Here is a 19964-nt window from a genome sequence, read left to right on the forward strand (position 1 = left end):
GTCTCGCGTGGATTTTTCTTCCCAAAAATCATATATATTCCAAAAAATCTCCGTCAGTTTTTATCCCGTTTGGACTCCGTTTGATATGGATATTCTGCGAAACAAAAAACATGCAACAAACATGAACTGGCACTGGGCACTGGATCAATATGTTAGTCCCAAAAATAGTATAAAAAGTTGCCAAAAGTATATGAAAGTTGTAGAATATTGGCATGGAACAATCAAAAATTATAGATACGATGGAGACGTATCATCCCTCCTATTAAGTTTGCTAGCCAATGTTTGGATGAGTTTGATAACTTTATGGTTAGGCAAGAAGACTTCAATGCTTACTTTGGTAGACAATTGAAACAAAATGCTTATATGATTGAACACTTGGGTGATTATATGTCTAGAGTTAAAGGTGAACTTAAACTCATTAGTAAACATGCTTCTATGGTTACCACTCAAGTAGAACAAGTACTTAAAGCTCAAGATGATTTGCTCAATGAATTGAATAGTAAGAATAATGACTATGCTGTTAGAGTGGCTACTAGAACTGGTAAGATGACTCCGGAACCTTTGTATCCTGAAGGCCACCCTAAGAGAATTGAGCAAGATTCTCAGAGAAATCATATAGATGCACATAGTCCTTCTAAAAGGAAGAAAAAGCAAAATGATAGGACTTTGCATGCTTCTAGTGAACCTATTTCTGAACCACCTGAGAATCCCAATGATATTTCTATTTCTGATGCTGAAACACAATCTGGTAATGAACATGAACCTAATGAAAATGTTAATGATGATGTTCATGTTGATGCTCAACCTAATGAAAATGTTAATGGTGATGTTCATGTTGATGGACGAGTTCTAGCTCATTTTGTTGTGATTTTCGATCTCCTTTCTCAAAGCACCTCTCACAAAACTGCTTTGGGGGATTGTTCCTTGGTATGTGACTCCTCCATTGGTCCAATTAGTTTTTGTTCTAGTGCTTTATTCATTGCAAATTTGTGCTGCCTAGGTGACCATGTTCTTCAACTTGCATGTCAAATTTATATGGTTCCAAGTAGTTCTAATGCATGATATAGGTCCTAGGCACTTGTAGGAGTAGTTGCTTTCAATTTTGTTGAGCTTGGTTCACTTTTATTTGAAGTTACTAAAAATTTCAGAATTTTTTCAGAAGAAGAAATATGTCTAGGAAAATGTACCAAGGTGGTCCTTCAAGGAAGCAAGGACCCAGGCTTGCAATGTGTGATGCTGATGATGAACCACCAAGGGACGCCCCAGTGCGGCCTTGTGAATGGCCTTCAGAGGACTTCATGGATCGAGTAGGAATTAAGGAAGAATTTAACGCATATTTGTGTAACGCTGATCTTGTGAGCTTCGAGGTAGAAAAGTGCCGTCAGTACCACTATCTCACTAGTTCCTTTGTGAGGAGGCTTGAATTTTCATCTTCACGCAATTCTCAAACTGTCCTGTTTGATGTCTATGAAAATTCTTATACTATGGACTTAGAGGATTTTACCACTGCTTGCAAACTTCCACTATGGGGTAGTACTAGTGAACCTCGCAAATATGAGTTTAGAGATTTTCTTGCTAGTATAACTATGGGGGAATCTAGAGATATAGAACAAGCTACTATATGGAGCATTCATTTTCCTGCTATTATTTTGCTCTCTTCATAGGTAGGTGCATAAATGGTAAAGATGAAGCATGTCATATTTGTGTCCCTGACCTTAGTATTCTTAGGAGTGCTGTGTTAGGAGATAAACATTATAATTTAGGAGCCATTGTTGCACGTAGGTTGCATCATAATAGATTTAATGGAGATTTCTTTGGTGGAATTTATGCAACCTGTATAGCTAATTTTCTTGGTATAACCATACATGAGGATGATATTGAGTTACCTCCTGCTTATTTGGACTATGAGGCTATGGTTCGTCATCATTTTGTTGAGAGGAACGATCAGTTCCTCCAGTACTAACTAATCTTTGACAGACGACGCACCTATCACGTCGCTCTCCCTGCTTCTACATTCTTTGACTTTCAGGCAAAAGGGAGATATTTTATAACCAGAGAGGAGGCGGAAGAGTATAAGAGGAGGGCTGAGATAGCTCGCCTCCAAGCTACAGCCCACGATGCAATGACTGCTACATCTCAGTACGACCCCAACTACAACTTTGGATATCCGTCAGGCCATCCGTCGCAATAAACCCACTTAGGCCAAAAGCCTAAGCTTGGGGGAGTACGTATTTCTCACTGACATTACATTCATGTTCACACACTCATTGCTAGATATCGGTGCTCATACTCTTTCACTATAATATCCATGCTAGTTTAGTTTCTCTTTTTATGCTTTCTTCTTGTGTGTTTAATAAACCTTAAGAAAAACCAAAAAAATTAGTTGTAGCTTTTAGCTAGTTTTAATTTCCATGCTTGTAGTAGTAATTAAAAAGAAAACCCAAAAAGATTTCCTGTTCTTCTTTTGCTTGTTGGGAGCTTTCCCGTGTAAATAGTTTTATTTCTTTTCTTTTCTTTGGGGATCGATGGGAGAAGACCATAATTAAATTGTTAAAGTGGCTCTTATATGCATTATTGTTGATCTGACAAAAGAGCCCATATTGCCTTGTCTTCCCCTGTTTATTGAATGCTTGCAAATTCTAGCTTAGTCCAATGCACGTGCACTATTACTATTGTTCACATCATTCGGTCGTGCAAGTGAAAGGCAATTATGACGATATATGATGGACTGATTGAGATAAGAGAAGCTGGTATGAACTCGACCTCTCTTGTTTTTGTAAATATGATTAGTTCACCATTCCTGATTCAGCCTATTATGAATGAACATGTTTGCAATGACAATTGGAGATTATAGTTGCTTGTACCATGCTTAATTAGCTAGGATCTTATAATGGTTTACCTTGCGTGCCAACATGCTATTAAGATGGTTGTGATGTGGTATGATGGGGTGGTATCCTCCTTTGAATGATTTAAGTGACTTGACTTGGCACATGTTCACACATGTAGTTGAAACAAAATCAACATAGCCTTCATGATATTTATGTTCATGGTGGATTATATCCTACTCATTCTTGCACTCAGTGTATATTAATTTTAATGCATGTTCATGACTGTTGTCGCTCTCTAGTTGGTCGCTTCCCAGTCTTTTGCTAGCCTTCACTTGTACTAAGCGGGAATACTGCCTATGCATCCAATTCCATAAACCCCAAAGTTATTCCATATGAGTCCACCATACCTACCTATATGCGGTATTTACCTGCCGTTCCAAGTAAATTTGTATGTGCCAAACTCTAAACCTTCAAATAAACATTCTGTTTTGTATGCTCGAATAGCTCATGTATCAACTAGGGTTGTCCGTATCTTCCATGTTAGGCGGCTTATTCTCAAGAGGAGTGGACTCCGCTCCTCACTCACGAGAAAATGGCTAGTCACCGGGATGCCCAGTCCCATGCTTTATGCAAATCAAATCAAAATAATTGCAAACAAAACTCCCCCGGGACTGTTGTTAGTTGGAGGCACTCGTTGTTTCGAGCAAGCCATGGATTGATGCTTGTTGGTGGAGGGGAGTATAAACTTTACCATTCTGTTTCTGAACCGCCTATAATGTGTGTAGCATGGAAGATATCGCCATATCTTGGTTGTTATGTTGACAATGAAAGTATACCGCTCAAAATATTATTTATCTCTCTTTCAAAATCGAGCTCTAGCACCTCTACAAATCCCTGCTTCCCTCTATCAAGGGCCTATCTATTTACTTTTATGTTGAGTCATCACCTTCTTATTAAAAAGCACCAGCTGGAGAGCACTGCTGTCGTTTGCATCCATTACTATTAATTTATATTGGGTATGACTATGGTTGGATCTCTTTTACCATGAATTACAATGTCTAGTCAGTCCTTGATCTTTAAAGGTGCTCTGCATTTATGTTTTGTGGTCTCAGAAAGGGCTAGCGAGATACCATCTTGTTATATCATATTATGATTGTTTTGAGAAAGTGTAGTCATCCGAGATTTATTATTATTGCTCGCCAGTTGATTATGCCATTGATATGAGTAAACATGAGACCTAAGAGTTATTGTGAATATGGTTAGTTCATATGTTGGAAATATGCCCTAGAGGCAATAATAAAATGGTTATTATTATATTTCCTTGTTCATGATAATTGTCTATTGTTCATTGTGTTATCCAGAAATCGTAATACATGTGTGAATACATAGACCACAACATGTCCCTAGTGAGCCTCTAGTTGATCAATAGATGGTTACGGTTTCCTAACCATGGACATAGGATGTCATTGATAACGGGATCACATCATTAGGATAATGATGTGATGGACAAGACCCAATCCTAAGCATAGAACAAGATCGTGTAGTTCGTCTGCTAAAGCTTTTCTAATGTCGAGTATCCTTTCCTTAGACCATGAGATTGTGCAACTCCCGGATACCGTAAGGGTACTTTGGGTGTGCCAAACGTCACAATGTAACTAGGTGGCTATAAAGGTACACTACGGGTATCCCCGAAAGTATCTGTTGGGTTGGCACGAATCGAGACTGGGATTTGTCACTCCGTATGATGGAGAGGTATCTGTAGGCCCACTTGGTAGGACATCATCATAATGAGCTCAATGTGATCAAGGAGTTGTTCATGGGATGATGTGTTATGGGAACGAGTAAAGAGACTTGCCGTAACGATATTGAACAAGGTACCGGTATACCGACAATCAAATCTTGGGCAAGTATCGTACAGATAGACAAAGGGAATTGTATACGGGATTGATTGAATCCTTGACATCGTGGTTCATCCTATGAGATTATCGTGGAGCATGTGGGAGCCAACATGGGTATCCATATCCCGCTGTTGGTTATTGACCGGAGAGTTGTCTCGGTCATGTCTACGTGTCTCCCGAACCCGTAGGGTCTACACACTTAAGGTTCGGTGACGCTAGAGTTGTAGAGATATTAGTATGCGGTTAACCAAAAGTTGTTCGGAGTCCCGTATGAGATCTCGGACATCACGAAGAGTTCCGGAATGGTCCGGAGGTAAAGATTTATATATAGGAAGTCCAGTTTCGGCCACCAAGAGAGTTTCGGGGTCACCGGTATTGTACCGGGACCACCGGAAGGGTCCCGGGGGTCCACCGAGTGGGGCCACCTTTCCTGGAGGGCCCCATGGGGGGAAGTGGCGTGGGAACCATCCCCTGGTGGGCTGGTGTGCCCCACCCAAGGGCCCAAGGCGCCTAGGGTTGGAAACCCTAGGGGGCCATTGCCCCCCGAGGGGGCATGCGCCCCCTGGTTGGAAACCCTAAGGGGGCCGTTGCCCCCCGAGGGGCGGCCGCCCCGGTGGTCGCCGCCCCCCTCTAGATGGGATCTCCAAGGGGGCATGCGCCCCCTAGCCCCTATATATAGTGGAAGGGAGGGAGGGGAGCCGCACCCTAAGCCCTGGCGCCTCCCTTTCCCTCCCGTGACACCTCTTCCTCCTCCAGTAGCGCTTGGCGAAGCCCTGCTGGAATCCCGCTACTTCCACCACCACGCCATCGTGCTGCTGGATCTCCATCAACTTCTCCTCCCCCCCTTGCTGGATCAAGAAGGAGGAGACGTCTCCGCTCCGTACGTGTGTTGAACGCGGAGGTGCCGTCCGTTCGGCGCTAGGATCATCGGTGATTTGGATCACAACAAGTACGACTCCATCAACCCTGTTCTCTTGAACGCTTCCGCTCGCGATCTACAAGGGTATGTAGATCGACTCCTCTCTCTCTCTCTCGTTGCTAGATGACTCCATAGATTGATCTTGGTGATGCATAGAAAATTTTAAATTTCTGCTACGATCCCCAACAGTGGCATCATGAGCTAGGTCTATGCGTAGTTTTTGTTGTGGGCGTCGATTTTGTCAATTTACTTGCCGTTACTAGTCTTATCTTGATTCGGCGGCATCGTGGGATGAAGCGGCCCAGACCGACCTTACACGTACACTTACATGAGACAGGTTCCACCGACTGACATGCACTAGTTGCATAAGGTGGCTAGCGGGTGTCTGTCTCTCCCACTTTAGTCGGATCGGATTCGATGAAAAGGGTCCTTTTGAAGGGTAAATAGAAATTGGCATATCATGTTGTGGTTTTGGCGTAGGTAAGAAACGTTCTTGCTATAAACCTATAGCAGCCACGTAAAAAATTTGCAACAACAATTAGAGGACGTCTAACTTGTTCTTGCAGCATATGCCGTGTGATGTGATATGGCCAAAAGGATGTGATGAATGATATATGTGATGTATGAGATTGATCATGTTCTTGTAATAGGAATCACGACTTGCATGTCGATGAGTATGACAACCGGTAAGAGCCATAGGAGTTGTCTTAATTTATTGTATGACCTGCATGTCAATGAAAACGCCATGTAATTACTTTACTTTATTGCTAACCGTTAGCTATAGTAGTAGAAGTAATAGTTGGCGAGACAACTTCATGAAGACACGATGATGGAGATCATGGTGTCATGCCGGTGACGATGATGATCATGGCGCCCCGAAGATGGAGATCAAAAGGAGCAAAATGATATTGGTCATATCATGTCACTATTTGATTGCATGTGATGTTTATCATGTTTTACATCTTATTTTCTTAGAATGACGGTAGCATAAATAAGATGATCCCACAATAATTTCAAGAAAGTGTTCCCCCTAACTATGCACCGTTGCTACGGTCCGTTGTTCCGAAGCACCATGTGATGATCGGGTGTGATAGTTTCTGACGTTCGCATACAACGGGTGTAAGCCAGATTTACACACGCAATACACTTAGGTTGACTTGACAAGCCTAGCATGTACAGACATGGCCTCGGAACACGGAAGACCGAAAGGTCAAACATGAGTCATATAGAAGATACGATCAACATGAAGATGTTCACCAATGATGACTAGTCCATCTCACGTGAGGATCGGACACAGCCTAGTTGACTCGGATCATGTATCACTTAGATGACTAGAGGGATGTCAATCCGAGTGGGAGTTCATTAAATAATTTGATTAGATGAACTTAATTATCATGAACATAGTCTAAAACTTTGCAATATGTCTTATAGATCAAATGGCCCATGCTAATGTTGCCCTCAACTTTAACGCGTTCCTAGAGAAAACCAAGCTGAAAGACGATGGCAGCAACTACACGGACTGGGTCCGTAACCTGAAGATTATCCTCATAGCTGCCAAGAAAGCATATGTCCTTAATGCACCGTTAGGTGAAGCACCTATTTTCCCAGCAACTCAAGATGTTATGAACGCCTAGCATTCGCGTAGTGATGATTACTCCCTGGTTCAGTGCGGCATGCTTTATAGCTTAGAACCGGGGCTCCAAAAGCATTTTGAGCAGCACGGAGCATATGAGATGTTCCAAGAGATGAAAATGGTTTTCCAAGCTCATGCCCGGGTCGAGAGATATGAAGTCTCCAATAAGTTCTACAGTTGTAAGATGGAGGAGAATAGTTCTGTCAGCGAGCACATACTCAAAATGTCTGGGTTGCACAACCGCTTATCTCAGCTGGGAGTTAATCTCCCGGATGATGCGGTCGTTGACAGAATCCTTCAGTCGCTCCCACCTAGCTACAAGAGCTTTGTGATGAACTTCAATATGCAGGGGATGGAAAAGACCATTCCTGAGGTATATTCAATGCTGAAATCAGCGGAGGTGGAGATCAAAAAGGAACATCAAGTGTTGATGGTGAATAAAACCACTAAGTTCAAGAAAGGCAAGGGTAAGAAGAACTTCAAGAAGGACGGCAAGGGAGTTGCCGCGCCCGGTAAGCCAGTTGCCGGGAAGGAGCCAAAGCATGGACCCAATCCTGAGACTGAGTGCTTTTATTGCAAGGGAAACGGTCACTGGAAGCGGAAGTGCCCCAAGTACTTAGCGGATAAGAAGGCCGGCAATACCAAAGGGATATGTGATATACATGTTATTGATGTGTACCTAACAAGCACTCATAGTAGCTCCTGGGTATTTGATATTGGTGCAGTTGCTCATATTTATAACTCAAAACAGGAGCTGCAGAATAAGCGGAGACTGGCGAAGAACGAGGTGATGATGCGCGTCAGGAATGGTTCCAAGGTCGATGTGATCGCTGTCGGCCCGCTACCTCTACATTTACCTATGGGATTAGTTTTAAACCTCAATAATTGTTATTTAGTTCCAGCTTTGTGAAGGAAATATGCCCTAGAGGCAATAATAAAGTTATTATTTATTTCCTTATATCATGATAAATGTTTATTATTCATGCTATAATTGTATTAACCGGAAACATAATACATGTGTGAATACATAGACAAACAGAGTGTCACTAGTATGCCTCTACTTGACTAGCTCGTTAATCGAAGATGGTTATGTTTCCTAACCATGAACAAAAGAGTTGTTATTTGATTAACGAGATCACATCATTAGAAGAATGATGTGATTGACATGACCCATTCCATTAGCTTAGCACCCGATCGTTTAGTATGTTGCTATTGCTTTCTTCATGACTTATACATGTTCCTATGACTATGAGATTATGCAACTCCCATTTGCCGGAGGAACACTTTGTGTGCTACCAAACGTCACAACGTAAATGGGTGATTATAAAGGAGCTCTACAGGTGTCTCCGAAGGTACATGTTGGGTTGGCGTATTTCAAGATTAGGATTTGTCACTCCGATTGTCGGAGAGGTATCTCTGGGCCCTCTCGGTAATGCACATCACATAAGCCTTGCAAGCATTGCAACTAATGAGTTAGTTGCAAGATGATGTATTACGGAACAAGTAAAGAGATTTTCCGGTAACGAGATTAACTAGGTATTGAAATACCGACGATCGAATCTTGGGCAAGTAACATACCGATGACAAAGGGAACAACGTATGTTGTTATGCGGTCTGACCGATAAAGATCTTCGTAGAATATGTAGGAGCCAATATGAGCATCCAGGTTCCGCTATTGGTTATTGACCGGAGACGTGTCTCGGTCATGTCTACATTGTTCTCGAACCCGTAGGGCCCGCACGCTTAAGGTTTCGATGACAGTTATATTATGAGTTTATGAGTTTTGATGTACCGAAGGAGTTCGGAGTCCCGGATGAGATCGGGGACATGACGAGGAGTCTCTAAATGGTCGAGACGTAAAGATCGATATATTGGACGACTATATTCGGACATCGGAAAGGTTCCGAGTGGTTCGGGTATTTTTCGGTGTACCGGGGAGTTACGGGAATACGGGGGAAGAAGTATATGGGCCTTATTGGGCTTTAGGGGAGAGGAAGAGGCAGGCCACGCGCCCCCTCCCCCATTGACTAGTACGAATTGGACTAGGGGGAGGGGCAGCGCCCCCTCCTTCCTTCTCTTCCCTCTTCCCCTTCCTTGTCTCCTACTCCTACTACTTGGAAGGACTCGTAGTTGGACTAGGAAAGGGGGAATCCTACTCCCGGTCGGAGTAGGACTCCCCTAGGGCGCGCCATAGAGAGGGCCGGTCCTCCCCTCCTCTACTCCTTTATATACGGGGGCAGGGGGCACCCCATAGACACACAAGTTGATCTTCGTGATCGTTCCTTAGCCGTGTGCGGTGCTCCCCTCCACCATATTCCACCTCGGTCATATTGTAGCGGTGCTTAGGCGAAGCCCTGCGACGATTGAACATCAAGATCGTCACCACGCTGTCGTGCTGACGGAACTCCTCCCCGAAGCTTTGCTGGACCGGAGCCCGGGGAGCGTCATCGAGCTGACCGTGTGCCAAGAACTCGGAGGTGCCGGAGTAACGGTGCTTGGATCGGTTGGACCGGGAAGACGTACGACTACTTCCTCTACATTGCGTCAACGCTTCCGCTTCGGTGTACGAGGGTATGTAGACAACACTCTCCCCTCTCGTTGCTATGCATCACCATGATCTTGCGTGTGCGTAGGATTTTTTTTGAAATTACTATGTTCCCCAACAGTGGCATCCGAGCCTAGGTTTTATGGTTTGATGTTATATGCACGAGTAGAACACAAGTGAGTTGTGGGCGATATAAGTCATACTGCTTACCAGCATGTCATACTTTGGTTCGGTGGTATTATTGGATGAAGCGGCCCAGACCGACATTACGCGTACACTTACGCGAGACTGGTTCTACCGACGTGCTTTGCACACAGGTGGCTGGCGGGTGTCAGTTTCTCCAACTTTAGTTGAACCGAGTGTGGCTACGCCCGGTCCTTGCGAAGGTTAAAAGAGCACCAACTTCACAAACTATCATTGTGGTTTTTGATGCGTAGGTAAGAACGGTTCTTGCTAAGCCCGTAGCAGCCACGTAAAACTTGCAACAACAAAGTAGAGGACGTCTAACTTGTTTTTGCAGGGCATGTTGTGATGTGATATGGTCAAGACATGAAGAGATATAAGTTGTTGTATGAGATGATCATGTTTTTTTGAAGTTATTAGCAACTGGCAAAATCCTTATGGTTGTCTCTCTATTGCATAAGATGCAAGCGCCCAATAATTGCTTTACTTTATTGCTATGCGATAGCAATAGTTGCAAGAGCAATTGTTGGCGAGACGACCATGTGACGACACATTGATATAGATCAAAATGATGGAGATCATGGTGTCATGCCGGTGACGATAAAGATCATGACAGTACTTTGGAGATGGAAATCAAAGGCGCAAGATGATGATGGCCATATCATGTCACATATTTTGATTGCATATGATGTTTATCTTTTATACATCTTATTTTGCTTAGTTTGACGGTAGCATTTTAAGATGATCTCTCACTAATTATCAAGAAGTGTTCTCTCTGAGTATGCACCATTACGAAAGTTCTTCGTGCTGAGACACCACGTGATGATCGGGTGTGATAGGGTCTACGTTCAAATACAACGGGTGCAAAACAGTTGCACACGCGGAATACTCAGCTTAAACTTGACGAGCCTAGCATATACAGATATGGCCTCGGAACACGGAGACCGAAAGGTCGAACGTGAATCATATAGTAGATATGATCAACATAGTGATGTTCACCATTGAAAACTACTCCATCTCACGTGATGATCGGACATGGTTTAGTTGATTTTGGATCACGTGATCACTTAGATGACTAGAGAGATGTCTGTCTAAGTGGGAGTTCTTAAGTAATATGATTAATTAAACTTAAATTTATCATGAACTTAGTCCTGGTAGTATTTTGCAAATCATGTTGTAGATCAATAGCTCGCGTTGTTGCTTCCCTGTGTTTATTTTGGATATGTTCCTAGAGAAAATTGTGTTGAAAGATGTTAGTAGCAATGATGCGGATTGGATCCGTGATCTGAGGTTTATCCTCATTGCTGCACAGAAGAATTATGTCCTTGATGCACCGCTAGGTGACAGACCTATTGCAGGAGGAGATGCAGACATTATGAACGTTTGGCTAGCTAAATATGATGACTACTTGATAGTTTAGTGCACCATGCTTAACGGTTAGAATCGGGACTTCAAAGACGTTTTGAACGTCATGGACCATATGAGATGTTCTAGGAGTTGAAGTTAATATTTCAAGCAAATACCCTAGTTGAGAGATATGAAGTCTCCAACAAGTTCTATAGCTAAAAGATGGAGGAGAATTGCTCAACTAGTGAGCATGTGCTCAGATTGTCTAGGTACTACAATCGCTTGAATCAAGTGGGAGTTAATCTTCCAGATAAGATAGTGATTGACAGAATTCTCTAGTCACCATCACCAAGTTAGTAGAACTTCGTGATGAACTATAGTATGCAAGGGATGACGAAAACGACTCCCGAGCTTTTCATGATGATGAAATCGATGAAGGTAGAAATCAAGAAAGAGCATCAAGTGTTGATGGTTGACAAGATCACTAGTTTCAAGAAAAGGGCAAAGGGAAAAAGGGGAACTTCAAGAAAAACAACAAACAAGTTGTTGCTCAAGTGAAGAAGCCCAAGCCTGGTCCTAAGCTTGAGACTAAGTGCTTCTACTGCAAAAGAACTGGTCATTGGAAGCGGAACTACCCCAAGTGATTGGCGGATAAGAAGGATGGCAAAGTGAACATAAGTATATTTGATATACATGTTATTGATGTGTACTTTACTAGTGTTTATAGCAACCCCTCAGTATTAGATACTAGTTCAGTTGCTAAGATTAGTAACTCGAAACGGGAGTTGCAGAATAAACAGGGACTAGTTAAGGGTGAAGTGACGATGTGTGCTGGAAGTGGTTCCAAGATTGATATGATCATCATCGCACACTCCCTATACTTTCTAGATTAGTGTTGAACCTAAATAAGTGTTATTTGGTGTTTGCGTTGAGCATGAATATGATTTGATCATGTTTATTGTAATACAGTTATTCATTTAAGTAAGAGAATAAATTGTTGTTCTGTTTACATGAATAAAACCTTATATGGTTACACACCCAATGAAAATGGTTCATTGGATCTCGATCGTAGTGATACACATAACTCCATACTGATGGGATTTTGGAATCACTTGATTATGAATCACTTGGTGCTTGCGAACCATGCCTTATGGGCAAGATGACTAAAGACTCCGTTCTCCGGAACAATGGAGCGAGCAACAGATTTGTTGGAAATCATACATACTGATGTATGTGGTCCGATGAATATTAAAGCTCACGACAAGTATCATTATTTTCTAACCTTCACAGATGATTTAAGCAGATATGAGTATATCTACTTGATGAAACGTAAGTCTGAAAAGTTCAAAGTATTTCAGAGTGAAGTGGAAAATCATCGTGACAAGAAAATAAAGTTTCTACGATCTGATCACAGAGACGAATATTTGAGTTACGAGTTTGGTCTTCAATTAAAACAATGTGGAATAGTTTCACAAACTCATGCCACCTGGAACACCACAGCATAATGGTGTGTCCGAACGTCATAACCATACTTTATTGGATATAGTACAATCTATGATGTTTCTTACCGATTTACCAATATCATTTTGGGATCATGCATTAGAGACAGCTGCATTCACGTGAAAAAAGGGCACCATCTAAGTCCGTTGAGATGACACAATCTGAACTGTGGTTTGGCAAGAAACCAAAGTTGTCGTTCTTAAAGTTTAGGGATTGTGATGCTTATATGAAAAAGTTTCATCCTGATAAGCTCAAACCCTAATCGGAGAAATATGTCTTCATAGGATACCCAAAGGAGACTGTTGGGTACACCTTCTATCATAGATCCGAAGGCAAGACATTCGTTGCTAAGAATGGATCCTTTCTAGAGAAGGAGTTTCTCTTGAAAGAAGTGAGTGGGAGGAAAGTAGAACTTGATAAGGTAATTGTACCTTCTCCCTTATTGGAAAGTAGTTCATCACAGAAATCTGTTCCTGTGACTACTACACCAATTAGTGAGGAAGCTAATGATGATGATCATGTAACTTCAGATCAAGTTACTACCGAATCTCATAGGTTAATCAGAGTGAGATCCGCACCAGAGTGGTACGGTAATCTTGTTCTGGAGGTCATTCTACTTGACCATGACGAACCTACGAACTATGAGGAAGTGATGATGAGCCCAGATTCCGCAAAATGGCTTGAGGCCATGAAATCTGAGATAGGATCCATGTATGAGAACAAAGTATGGACTTTGGTTGACTTGCCCGTTGTTCGGCAAGCCATTGAGATTAAATGGATCTTCAAGAAGAAGACGGACGCTGATAGTAGTGTTACTATCTACAAAGCTAGAATTGTCGCAAAAGGTTTTCGACAAGTTCAAGGTGTTGACTACGATGAGAGTTTCTCACTCGTATCTATGCTTAAGTCTGTCCGAATCATATTAGCAATTGCCGCATTTTATGAAATCTGGCAAATGGATAAACAAAACTGCATTCCTTAATGGATTTATTGTATATGATGCAACCAGAAGGTTTTGTCAATCCTAAAGGCGCTAACAAAATGTGCAAGCTCCAGCGATCCATCTATGGACTGGTGCAAGCATCTCAGAGTTGGAATATATGCTTTGATGAGTTGATCAAAGCATATAGTTTTATACAGACTTGCGGTGAAGCCTGTATTTACAAGAAAGTGAGTGGGAGCACTACAACATTTCTGATAAGTATATGTGAATGACATATTGTTGATCGGAAATAATGTAGAATTATTTTGCAAAGCATAAAGGAGTGTTTTTGAAAGAAGTTTTTCGAAGAAAGACCTCGGTGAAGCTGCTTACATATTAAGCATCAAGATCTATAGAGATAGATCAAAACGCTTGATAAGTTTTTTCAATGAGTACATACCTTGACAATATTTTGAAGTAGTTCAAAAATAGAACAGTCAAAGAAAGAGTTCTTGGCTGTGTTACAAGGTGTGAAATTGAGTAAGACTCAAAGCCCGACCACGACAGATGATAGAAAGAGAATGAAAGTCATTCCCTATGCCTCAGCCATAGGTTCTATAAAGTATGCCATGCTGTGTACCAGATCTATTGTATACCCTACACTGTGTTAAGCAAGGGAGTACAATAGTGATCTAAGAGTAGATCACTGGACAACGGTCAAAATTATCCTTAGTGGAATAAGGAAATATTTCTCAATTATGGAGGTGACAAAAGGTTCGTCGTAAAAAGTTACGTCGATGCAAGTTTTGACACAGATCTGGATGACTCTAAGTCTCGATCTAGATACATATTGAAAGTGGGAGCAATTAGCTAGAGTAGCTCCGTGCAGAGCATTGTAGACATAGAATTCGCAAAATACTTACGGATCTGTATGTGACAGACCCGTTGAATAAAATTATCTCACAAGCAAAACATGATCACACCTTAGTACTCTTTGGGTGTTAATCACATAAGCGATGTGAACTAGATTACTGACTCTAGTAAACCCTTTGGGTATAGGTCACATGACAATGTGAACTATGGGTGTTAATCACATGGTAATGTGAACTATTAGTGTTGAATCACATGGTGATGTGAACTAGATTATTGACTCTAGTGCAAGTGGGAGACTGAAGGAAATATGCCCTAGAGGCAATAATAAAGTTATTATTTATTTCCTTATATCATGATAAATGTTTATTATTCATGCTATAATTGTATTAACCGGAAACATAATACATGTGTGAATACATAGACAAACAGAGTGTCACTAGTATGCCTCTACTTGACTAGCTCGTTAATCGAAGATGGTTATGTTTCCTAACCATGAACAAAAGAGTTGTTATTTGATTAACGGGATCACATCATTATAAGAATGATGTGATTGACATGACCCATTCCATTAGCTTAGCACCCGATCGTTTAGTATGTTGCTATTGCTTTCTTCATGACTTATACATGTTCCTATGACTATGAGATTATGCAACTCCCGTTTGCTAGAGGAACACTTTGTGTGCTACCAAATGTCACAACGTAAATGGGTGATTATAAAGGACCTCTACAGGTGTCTCCGAAGGTACATGTTGGGTTGGCGTATTTCGAGATTAGGATTTGTCACTCTGATTGTCGGAGAGGTATCTCTAGGCCCTCTCGGTAATGCACATCACATAAGCCTTGCAAGCATTGCAACTAATGAGTTAGTTGCGAGATGATGTATTACGGAACGAGTAAAGAGATTTGCCGGTAACGAGATTAACTAGGTATTGAAATACCGAAGATCGAATCTCGGGCAAGTAACATACCGATGACAAAGGGAACAACGTATGTTGTTATGCGGTCTGACCGATAAAGATCTTCGTAGAATATGTAGGAGCCAATATGAGCATCTAGGTTCCGCTATTGGTTATTGACCGGAGACGTGTCTCGGTCATGTCTACATTGTTCTCGAACCCGTAGGGTCCGCACGCTTAAGGTTTTGATGATATTTATATTATGAGTTTATGAGTTTTGATGTACCGAAGGAGTACGGAGTCCCGGATAAGATCAGGGACATGACGAAGAGTCTCAAAATGGTCAAGACGTAAAGATCGATATATTGGACGACTATATTCGGACATCGGAAAGGTTCCGAGTGGTTCGGGTATTTTTCGGTGTATCGGGGAGTTACAGGAATATGGGGGAAGAAGTATATGGGCCTTATTGGGCTTTAGGGGAGAGGAAGAGGCAGGTCGCGCCCCCCCCCATTGACTAGTCCGAATTGGACTAGGGGGAGGGGCGGCGCCCCCTCCTTCCTTCTCTTCCCTCTTCCCCTTCCTTGTCTCCTACTCCTACTACTTGGAAGGACTCCTAGTTGGACTAGGAAAGGGGGAATCCTACCCCCGGTGGGAGTAGGACTCCCCTAGGGCATGCCATAGAGAGGGCCGGCCCTCCCCTCCTCCACTCCTTTATATACGGGGGCAGGGGGCACCCCATAGACACACAAGTTGATCTTCATGATCGTTCCTTAGCCGTGTGCGGTGCCCCCCTACACCATATTCCACCTCGGTCATATTGTAGCGGTGCTTAGGCGGAGCCCTGCGACGGTTGAACATCAAGATCATCACACGCCGTCGTGCTGATGGAACTCCTCCCCGAAGCTTTGCTGGATCGGAGCCCGGGGAGCGTTATCGAGCTGAACGTGTGCCAAGAACTCGGAGGTGCCGGAGTAACGGTGCTTGGATCGGTTGGACCGGGAAGACGTGTGACTACTTCCTCTACGTTGCGTCAACGCTTCCGCTTCGGTCTACGAGGGTACATAGACAACACTCTCCCCTCTCGTTGCTATGCATCACCATGATCTTGCGTGTGCGTAGGAAATTTTTTAAAATTACTACGTTCCCCAACACTTTGAGCATGAATATTGTATCTGGATCTCGTTTAATGCGAGATGGCTACTCATTTAAATCTGAGAATAATGGTTGTTCTATTCATATGAGAGACATGTTTTATGGTCATGCCCCGCTGGTAATGGTTTATTCTTATTTAATCTCGAGCGTGATGTTACACATATTCATAGTGTGAATGCCAAAAGATGTAAGGTTGATAATGATAGTCCCACATACTTGTGGCACTGCCACCTTGGTCACATTGGTGTCAAACTCATGAAGAAACTCCATGCAGATGGACTTTTGGAGTCTCTTGATTATGAATCATTTGACACGTGCGAACCATGCCTCATGGGCAAAGTGAGCATGACTCCGTTCTCCAGAACAATGGAGCGAGCAAGCAACTTATTGGAAATCATACATACTGATGTGTGTGGTCCAATGAGTGTTGAGGCTCGTGGTGGTTATCGTTATGTCCTCACCCTCACTGATGACCTAAGTAGATATGGGTATGTCTACCTGATGAAACACAAGCCTGAGACCTTTGAAAAGTTCAAGGAATTTCAGAGTGAGGTTCAGAATCAACGTGAGAGGAAAATAAAGTTCTTATGATCAGATCGTGGAGGGGAATATTTGAGTCACAAATTTGGCACGCACTTAAGGAAATGTGGAATTGTTTCACAACTCATGCCGCCTGGAACACCTCAGCGTAATGGTGTGTCCGAACGTTGTAATTGCACTCTATTGGATATGGTGCGATCTATGATGTCTCTTACCGATCTACCACTATCATTTTAGGGCTATGCTATAGAGACTACCGCATTCACTTTAAATAGGGCTCCTTCGAAATCCATTGAGACGAGACGTATGAATTGTGGTTTGGGAAGAAACCTAAGTTGTCATTTCTGAAAGTTTGGGGATGCGATGCTTATGTCAAGAAATTTCAACCTGAAAAGCTCGAACCCAAATCAGAAAAATGCATCTTCATAGGATACCCCAAGGAAACAATTGGGTATACCTTCTACCTCAGATCCGAAGGTGTAGCGACCAGACCTCAAACGGTCCGATCTCTGTGCATCAGTGTCATCCCTGGATCAGTAATGCTGACACGCACAGTACTTGAAGGATTTATAACAGAGTAGCAATCACACACTTATTACATTGAGTGTCCCAAAAGAGAACTTATTACAATAAATATGGCTTAAGGGCATCTAATAATGATAACATCGGAAGGCTTGGAAGATAAGTGAGTCCATCAACTCCAATGGCATCATTGAGTATAGAACCACGACCTAAAGGCACCTTACTCGTCGTCTAAAAAGTCTGCAACATGAACGTTGCAGCCCGAAACAGGTCAGCACATGGAATATGCTGGCAATGTAACACATAGAGAGTAATGGAAGAATAAAGCTATACTACATGCACATTTGGCTGGTGGAAAGCTCTATGGTTACAGTTTTGCGTAAAGCCAATTTTTCCCTACTGCAAAGGAATAAATTTTATTTAACTATCATGGTAGTTGTTAAATATTGAGAGTGTAGACACCCTCTCAATCCCAATTAAGCATCATCATTAAAACCCAACAATATTAATTAGGGTAACATGATGAGATTCACATGATAACCCAAGTACTAGAAACTCAAGACGTCCATAACCAGGGACACGACTAATCATGATTGGTTTATACACTCTGCAGAGGTTTGTGCACTTTTCCCCACAAGACTCGATCTCCTCCGTTGGGATTCTCGCACTACAGGGTGTTTGAGAAACGGATGACCGAGACATAGTCTTTCATAAGCGCTAGCACCTTACGATTAGGTAGACCGTTACACCTACTTTCCCCTACATCTTCTAGTCTATCACTGTAAGAGTTTGCACGACTTAATCAACTATGCTAGAGCCCATAGTAGCTTGTGGCTGCACACGGAAGTTTCTAGTATGAATAATCTCATGATCCCTTTGAGCCTGGGTGGCGGTCCATAAAGAAAAACAGGCAATCGCTGGAATACCCAGGTGCCTCAATCCACCCAGATGTGTGTTTAAGTTGCCACCTTAAATAAACCATTAATATAACAATCTCACATCTGTCATGGATACACTCACCCAATCCACATCTACTAGCATAACATGGCACAAGCAAACGTAGAGATAACTCCCAAAGGTTTGATAATAAAACAGGTAATAGGTACTACCTCATCTACTTCCCAAAACCCACAATTTAATTAGATCATAATCATGCAATATTTGAGGATTGATCTAATGCAATAAAAATTGGGTAGTAAAGAGGTATGATCAAAGTGTTACTTGCCTTGCTGATGATCCGCGTATCCTAGCGATTCAAAGTAGCAAGCGGCGCACTCCGGGTACTCTATCGCAAACAAACAAGCATACAATAAGTACTCATCTAATGCACTGGTAAAACTCAGATAAGAGATCTAACCAGACAGTTCAACTTAAGAACTCCGGTTTGCAAAAAGAAATCAAATCGAATGAAGCAACGAAAGTCAAATGGCGAAAGAAACAAACTTCGTTTACTATTCTGGATCTAGGTCAAATTTTACAAAGACAAAAACTTGTTTGAGTTGGTTAAACGGAAAGAGGGTTTCGAGACGAAACTCGAGGCGCTTGAATCGCCTGATTCCGATAAACGAGTGAAAAGTTAAACTAAAACGAAAATCGGATCAGAAATCGCGATCAGAAATAATCGCGGAAAATCCAAGAAAAAGAAAACGACGAACAGATTAATGAACGAACGTTCGTTAACTGGAACTAAACGGTGAACGCGTTCGTTAAAACGAACGATCGGGCGAACGCTCGCTAAATAGACTAAACCGAAGAAAAAAACCGATCTAATAAAAAAATGGAACTAAAAAAACCAAACGAAAACCGGTGAAAATCAAACGGTTTTCTAGGAAAAACCGGCGGCGGCGGCGGGGTCAACCTCGGCGGCGGTTAGGGTTCCTGGCGGTGCGGTGGCTTGGGCTAAACGGGCTCGGGGCGACGCTATTTAAAGGCCCGACCGAAGGAGTCCTGGCCGAAACCGGCCCTAAGTCGGTTGCGTTTTTTTAAAAATAATTACGCGTAGAAAAACAAATAAAAGAAATATTAAACGGACTCCAAAAATCCCGAAATAAATTTTCCCTAACTTCTAAAATCAAGCCGAAGATGATGAACATTTATTTGGGTCATAAATGCAATTTTGAAAAATGCGCATTTTTCCTAATTCAAATAAAATAGCAAATAAAACCAAAGTAAAATCTTATTTGATTTTATTATTAAATCCTCA

The sequence above is a fragment of the Triticum aestivum genome, chromosome 6A (genome assembly GCF_018294505.1).
Source record: "Triticum aestivum cultivar Chinese Spring chromosome 6A, IWGSC CS RefSeq v2.1, whole genome shotgun sequence".
Lineage (NCBI taxonomy): Eukaryota > Viridiplantae > Streptophyta > Magnoliopsida > Poales > Poaceae > Triticum > Triticum aestivum.